The sequence below is a fragment of the Entelurus aequoreus genome, linkage group LG14, assembly GCF_033978785.1.
Source record: "Entelurus aequoreus isolate RoL-2023_Sb linkage group LG14, RoL_Eaeq_v1.1, whole genome shotgun sequence".
Classification (NCBI taxonomy): domain Eukaryota; kingdom Metazoa; phylum Chordata; class Actinopteri; order Syngnathiformes; family Syngnathidae; genus Entelurus; species Entelurus aequoreus.
The window spans coordinates 25,614,412-25,622,804 of record NC_084744.1 but is presented as its reverse complement, the minus strand read 5'-3'; positions in this window follow the sequence as shown (position 1 = coordinate 25,622,804).

The window sequence follows — 8,393 nt, the reverse complement described above, 5'->3', positions numbered from 1 at the left end:
ATTCAAATTAAAGTATACCAATGCTAAAATACTTGTCTCAAATGTTAGGTATATGTATTAATGTCAATTTGTGAGAGAGATTATGTTTCCAGAATGAATGTAAATACATTTACAAGAAAAACCAGCTGCATAAGATTTTGGTTTTTTTGTAATTCCTATTTTTATACATTTATGGCTCTAAAAAAAACGCCAGGATATTTTGCGGATAACTTTTAAGCTAATGTCCACAATGGCATTGTCTCTGCAGAAATGCAAAAAAAAAAGAGTAGTGCCCAGACGTGGGAACGCAAATCACTTTCTAGCCACTTTTTCCTGGTTCACCTAATGGCCTATGGAGAAAAAAAGTATTCTTGTTTAGCGCGCGGCACAAGTTTTGTTCTCAATGAAGACTTGGGGGGAAAAAAAACACATGCGAAGACACACTGGGGAAAAACCTTTTAATGTGCTTTGTGGGTTTTTGTGCAAACTCAACATGTGAAAGAACACACAAGTACAAGTACACACGGAAAAACCATGCTCCTGTCCAGTCTGTAACAAAAGCTTTTAGATGGCACACTGCTTGCAAGACCCATGAGAAGACACACTGGTGAGAAAGTGTTGAGTTGCAGTGTGTGTGAGGAAAGGTTTTCTTAAAAGAACCAGCTGGACAAACAAAGTGTGCTGCTGAGAACCTGCAGGACTTGAAATCAACTCTTTGACTTCAATGTTTATTCAGGCCCGAGCAGCAAAAATCTGTGTTTACTATTACCATATTCTCCATCTCGGATCACATTTTTTTTAGGGCCTTATATGCACCAAAACTCTCCAATTTTTGCCAGCATGTCTGGCAAAAACATCAGATACTATAGGAGCCCCGAAGCCAAACATAAAATATTGACTGTCTAGCGCCCCCTTTAAAATGTGAAAAATTGTGCCCCTCGCCCCAAATTCAAAGTATCGCCACGAAATGCGCCAGCGGCGTCTATCATGACAGGAGGAACGTAAAAGTCTCAAGAACCCATATTTGAAAGCCAAAAGGAAGTCAGCCATTTTGGTTTCTGTCAGCCATGTTTAAACCAAAAACGAGTCGTACTTGAACAAACTCCTCCTCGGGACTTTGACCAAACTTTGACCTGATGGCTCGCACCAGAACTTTCAACATTTATAACTCGACTCCACAAACTTAGATTGTAATCAGACTTGGTACAAATGACGATGATGACACCCTGTCGTGCATAATGGGTCAGTACCTGTTGGTACACATTGGTGGTGGGCGGAGCCTGGTGGCGAAAACTGTCCCTCGCCATCAACCATCAAATTGTCTTTACTTCTCTTTAGATGATCGCATCTCCTTAGACCAGAGGTGGGACCAAGTCATTGCTTTGCAAGTCACAAGTAAGTCTCAAGTCTTTGCCCTCAAGTCTAGAGTCAAGTCCCGAGTCAATACAGGCAAGTCCCGAGTCAAGTCCCGAGTCAAGACAGGCAAGTCCCGAGTCAAGTCCAAAGTCAAGACTGGAAAGTCTCAAGTCAAGTCACAAGTCCTGCATTTTGAGTTTCGAGTCCTTTCAAGTCCTTTTGACCACAGACTAATATTTTTACACACATTGTGTATGCTTTTAAACCACTGTATTTATTTATTAAAGCAAGTGCATTTGAAATAGCAGGAAAGAAAATAGTACTGACATTGCAATTCATAATAGCACTATTAACCAGTCATTTTAATAGTTTAAACAATTTTAAACATTTAACTCATTCCTTTACAGAATAAACACATTTGCAAAAACAAGTGCAATTGTACTTATTTGTACAAAAGTGTTAACATTGTATTTCCATGGCATATTGCATTGTAACTAGTTCCACAGCAGTTTCTATTCTGTTCTTACCTTATCTCATTGATCTCATCTCATACTGTATGTGTGTTGATGTGTGCATACACATGAAAAACATAACAAATACATGAACATAACAATGAACAGAGTTGTACTTTTTAGATGTCAGGGCCCTATGCAATATACACAATTCTTAATATAGTATATATTTTAACTGACCTTTATTTGACTGTTTGTCTTTTTGTAGGTGGCTAAAATATGCGGTGCTGCTGACCGCCGTCTAACGTTACGTTACTGTGTGTGATACATTGACTAACGTAACGTTAAGTCTAGGTACCTCATGCAACCCTGCTTAAAAAATCACTTGACAAAAAGTATGAATAAGGTAGCAAACTGCAGTGGACGCAACATATTGCCGTGTTTGAAATGACATAACCATAAACATCTTATAAGTAGACGCAATATTGGTTGCTGTGACGCGAGCAATTTGCATCTTGAAGTGGTGATGAGGAGCCGGCGAGCAGCCTAAACTGACAGTTGACAGCTAGAAAACAAAGATGCCGGGCTGGTGTTCAGCGTTTTCCTGCTCAAATGAGCGGACTGTTGAAAATAGGAATCGGGGGATTACTTTTCACAAGTAAGATTTAACATTAATGTACTATTGGTTGTATTTTATGAAAATAACATTACCACAGAGTTGAGAAGGAGCAAAGATCTTCAATATTTGTATGTGAAAATCACAAATAAATCTTCTGGGGGTGGATGACGCCCCTACAGGGGTTTGGTTTACAAACTTTCTGCCCCACCTAAAACAAAATTCACCAGCCGCCATTGATTATAATGCATTCTCATTTTAGGCAAAATATAAGACAATACTTTCTTAACAGTATAATTGTAACCAGGAATAAGTCTTCAAGTAACAATATTCAAATACTAACATTGTTGGGTAAAACAGAATTTGGTTTTATTCTGAATCCAGTGAAACAGATTGGTGGTTTTAGCTGATATAAAGACTTTCAGGTGTTTATATATGTTTAAGTATTTGGCAGACGCTTGTATCCAAAGCGACATGCATAAAAAAATACATATATAACAATCACTGTAAACATGATCATTTAAGGGAAGAATGTAATACAAAATATCAATACAAAGTGTCACGACAGAATAAACTCTCTGCTGCTGCAGCAACAGAGATACGGTCTATAAGATATATAGATATCTAATGTATTCATACATTGTTTATGTAGCATGTACATATAACGTAATCATATTGTTTCTTCAATTTAAAAATAGCTGACCGTTTTTTTCCCCCTTCTCTGGGATTATATTCCCAGTTTTAATCTCGGACGTCTGGTCACTTATAGCGTATAAGAATATTCTATTACTGTTAAGCAAACTATGAATAATAAAACGTGTCCGTTATCATAGCTACACGTATGACAAAAAAGCGCGTGAAAATGAGTGGTATTCAGTGAGGTAAAATGAATTAAATGCGTTGACAGTTCATTGCTCCTGCCAAATGAATTGCACTGAGTGGAGCGGATCACCACTCTAAGATGGCGGCCCCGCGTCTCGTCTGCGCCAGTAGGCAGTAGCGCTCGATGCTGCGTACCTATATAAGATGTCTATGGTTATGACGTTAGCAGTGACTTTACAGCTTCACTGATTTAACTACACAGCAAATAAAAGTCATGTTACTTAGCCAATAAACGGTATCTTACATTCAAAACTTACCCTTCTTTGTGCATCTTCAAATGTCGAACGAAGTTGGAAGTTGTTGCGTCTCCGTCTGTAATATTCGAACTGCGTGATTTGCATACGGCAATTCGTTGACCAAGTCGTAGTTTTTATACCCGAACGAAACCAACTTTGGTATAAATCTTTGTCACTGGCGCGTTGTTTGACAACTCTTGTTCATTGGTTGTCCTGCAATTTGATTGGATCAGGGGAGGGTCCAAGATGGCGCCGTGAACGGTCTTACATGCGGGAGCAGCATCTAAAAAAAGAACATAATCCTGTGAAAACGGCTCGTATATGATTTAAAAGAGACTTCATAGTTTCCCTTTAATATTTAGTTAATTTTGTGTTTCATTTGGCTGGACTTAACAACTGCTCCTTTGAACTATGTCGACGTCTTCTGGCACGAAAAGGAAAGGTGTGGCGAAGAAAATGGTGGAAAATGCTACAACTTCTAACCCGCTATTTGGGAACTGCCATGACTATATCATCAATGGGGACGGCATGAGAATGCATGTCGTGAATGAAGAAGTTTTTCCTTCCCTGCCAGTAACACCGGAGAAGCCTCCCACCAAGAAAGGTAAAGATGAAATGGGCAATAGTGACATTGTTGCTACGCTATCCGTGTTAATTAACGCCCGCTCGGACGAGCTGAGCGCCCGCTCGGACGAGCTGAGCGCCCGCTCGGAGGCCCGCTCAGATGAGCTGAAGGAATTGATCCAGGCCAATGCCATTCAAATTGCTAGTGGAAATGCTAAAGTGGAACAAGTTTGCAAACAAGTAAGCGAGATTATGGGGAGAGTTTCTGGGCTGGAACTGGCTGTGGAGGGGGACAAGAAGCTAATCAACGTACTTCAAGAACGCATCACAGAAATGGAGAGATATTCAAGACGATGGAACCTGAGACTGCATGGTGTGGCCGAGCGTGTGGAGGACCGAGATGTACGTGAAGAGGTGATCCGAGTCTGCCAGGCTCTGCTGCCGTCTGATGCTGAACGGCTCCCGAATGTTATCGACACCGTGCACCGCGTTGGAGTGAAGAAGCCAAGAGGTGGCAGGTGTGTGTTACTGCAGTTTTCCTCCCGGGTGCACAGAGCTGCAATCTGGGCCGCTGCAAAGAATTCCTCTTACCTGCGAGGCAACGGGCTGCGCTTCGCCGAGGATCTCTGTAAAGTCGACAGAGAAGCAAGAATGAAGTTATGGCCACTGGTGGATGAAGCTCGCAAGGCAGGAAAAATTGCCTACTTTGTAGGTGGTCGGGCATTTATTGAGAAAAAAGAAATCCCTCTTCCAGTTTGAAGATACACCTTTCAGACATTAACTTACTCTGGACTTTACTTTGTTAAAAGAGAATGGATAGATGAAGAGTTACAACTTACGCACGAGCCAGTTTTTTGCACTTTTCTGAATATTAATATGATGTTGTTCCCGCAGCGTCTAGTTGCTTTGTTTCTAACTCAAAGCAATTTCTAATTCTAAATCATTTTTGTTTAAGCTTGTCTTTATCTGTAGTTTCTCTCAACGCCAGGGGGTTAAGGCAGAACTTGAAGCGCAAAGCTTTATTCTTATTTCTTAAACAATGTAAAACAGATTTATGTTTTTTACAGGAGACACACAGTATGAATGATGATGTAAAGTTCTGGAGATCTCAATGGGGTAATGAGATATATTGCTCTCATGCATCACAGCGCTCTGGTGGAGTTGGCACTTTCAGAAACAATATTACAGGAGTCCTATTGCATCACAGTGACTATGATAAAAATGGCCATTATATTTGTCAGGTTTTTGAGATTCAGAAAATTAACTTTATAGTTGCTAACATTTATGGATATAACTCGGTGCCCGACAATACTATTTTATATAATGAGGTGGAAAATAGAATCCTACACTGGCTTGCCAAATTTCCAAATGCTTACATACTTGTAGGAGGTGACTTAAATACTGTCATTGACAATTCACTTGATAGATGGCCACCAGGCTCTCAAAATAGTGTCAGCTCAAATCTAAAGTTACTAATGCAAAGGCTTGATCTAATTGATGCCTGGAGATATAAAAATCCTGATAAGACATCCTTTACCTGGTCTAACAAGTCAGGCTCAAGAAAATCTAGAATCGACATGTGGTTAATTTCTAAATCACTGCAAAACAATGTTACTGTTCAAATTCTCTCCACTCCTTTGACTGATCATAGAGCTATACAGATTCACATTTCTCTACATCCCTCTCACAATTGTTTAAAAAGTTCATACTGGAAACTCAATAGTTCGGTTTTATGTCATGAAGCAGTTAAAATAAAGATTAAAGATCTAATAGAATTGTTTTTTAATAAAGCCAAAACCCAAAACAATTATGGTAGTAATTGAGAACTCTTTAAATATGAGGTAGGTAAATTTATTAGAAAATATTGCAGTAATCTAGCTAAGAATAAGCGTTCTGAGGAAGAAAATGTGATTTCCATCATTACTGCATTATCCTCTTTATGTCCAGATAATATGTCAGCAGAAGAAAAAGAAAGTCTCTTAGAAAACCAAAATAAATTAGACAAAATGTATCAATCGAAAGCAGAAGGAGCCTTTGTAAGATCTAGAAAACAATGGCTGGAGGAAGGTGAACAAAATTCTGCGTATTTCTTTCGTTTAGAAAAATCGCAGGCTCAAAACAACACCATTGATCAACTGAAAATAAACGATTTGATTTGCAATGATGCAAAACAGATTGCAAATTATTGTTCTCAATTTTACAAAAAATTATACAATAGTCAATACTGTGAAAGTGATGCTATTTCGTTTATGGATGCCTTAACTGAAACTAAGTCAATCAGCACAGCTGACCAGGGATTCTGTGACCGTCCAATCTGTCTCAAGGAAGTAGTGGAATCAATTAATAGTTTAAAAAATAACAAATCTCCTGGGGTGGATGGTATTACATCTGAATTCTATAAAATATTTTCAAAAGAGCTAGCTCCTTTCTTACTAGAAGTGTTTTGTGAAAGTATTGATACAGGTGCCCTTCCTCCAACTTTAACACAAGGCCTCATTACCCTTATACCCAAACCAAACAAAGATTTACTGATTATTGATAATTGGCGTCCAATTAGCCTCCTAAACAATGACTATAAGATTGTAGCTATTATTTTTGCTAAACGTTTAAAATTGGTTCTGGATGACATAATTGATGAGACACAGTCAGGATTTATGAGAGGGAGACACATTTCGAATAATATCAGGCTTGTACTTGACATACTGGATTACCCAGAGGTCATTAATGATGAAGGCTTCCTGCTTTTCCTGGACTTCTACAAAGCTTTTGACTCGATCGAACATGAATTTATCTTCCGGACACTTGACAAATTTGGCTTCGGCAATTTTTTCCGCAAAACAATCAAGACTTTGTACTGCAATGGCAATAGTTCAATAAAGCTAAAATCTGGTACATCCCCAAGATTCGAATTAAAACGTGGGATACGGCAAGGTTGTCCTATTTCTCCATATTTATTTTTGTTAGCCACCCAATTGCTATCGGTTCATATAAAATCTAGCTGTTTAAAGGGGATCTCTATATTAGACAGAGAAATAACTATCAGCCAACTGGCTGATGACACAACACTCTTTTTGAAGGACTCTTCTCAAATTCCTCTTGCCTTGGATGTAATTCATGTTTTTTCCTTGGCTTCTGGTCTCCGTCTGAATGTGAATAAGTGTGAACTAATGGCTGTGAAGAGATGTGAAATGATGTCTATATGTCAAATTCCAGTTAAGGATAGTATTAATTACCTAGGAATACTTATCACTAAAAATCAGAGTTCTAGATCGGTCTTGAACTTTAATCCAATAGTAGAAAAAACTAAGAAAAGATTTAACCAATGGCTACAGAGAGATTTATCCTTAAAAGGCAGAACCTTGCTTTCCAAAGCAGAAGGTATCTCCAGGCTTACGTATGCGGCTATTTCTTTAGATGTTAACCAAAAAATATGTAAAACTATTGACAAAATACTTGTTGACTTTGTTTGGAAAAACAAAATTCATTATATTAAGAAATCTGTTATAATGAACAATTATAATCAGGGTGGTCTAAACTTTCTGGATTTCACTACACTAAACAACACCTTCAAGATTAATTGGATACGACACTATTTGAAAGACCCTACCTCAATTTGGAACTTCATTTCTCATCATGTATTTTGTAACCTTGGAGGCCTAAAATTTTTGCTATTGTGTAACTACAGCATTGATAGGATTCCTGTTGCTCTTTCAAACTTCCACAAACAAGCCCTTCTGGCATGGTCTCTTATATACAAGCACTATTTCTCACCTACCAAATACTTCATTTGGAACAATAAAGATATATGTTACAAAAGGAAATCTCTTTTCCTCAACAATTGGTTCAACAATGATATTATTTTAGTGAGTCAGCTTTTCAATAAGGAAGGTCAACTTTTTAATTACCAAGAATTTCTCAACCACTTTAAGGTCCCTGTAACTCCCAAACAATTTGCCATTGTATTTGATGCCATTCCAACGGGTGTTGTTATGTTGTACAGGGCTTACTCATCTCCTCTTTCTGCTGTAAAAATTGTGAATGATCCACTTGACACTCCTGTGGGGAAACTTTGCTTTGATCAGAAAAATAACAGAAAAATCCGCAGCTTATTCCAAAATGATTGTGTGTCTGTCTCCTATGTAATTGCGCTCTGGAATAATATTGTGAATGACATCTGCTGAGTCAAAACATGGTCCCTTCCTAACAGGTATTTACTTACCAACAAAGTCAAAGAGATATCTTTTAAAATCATTCATCGTTATTACCCTGTAAAGACTGTGATGGTTAGATACAAGAAGGACATTGATG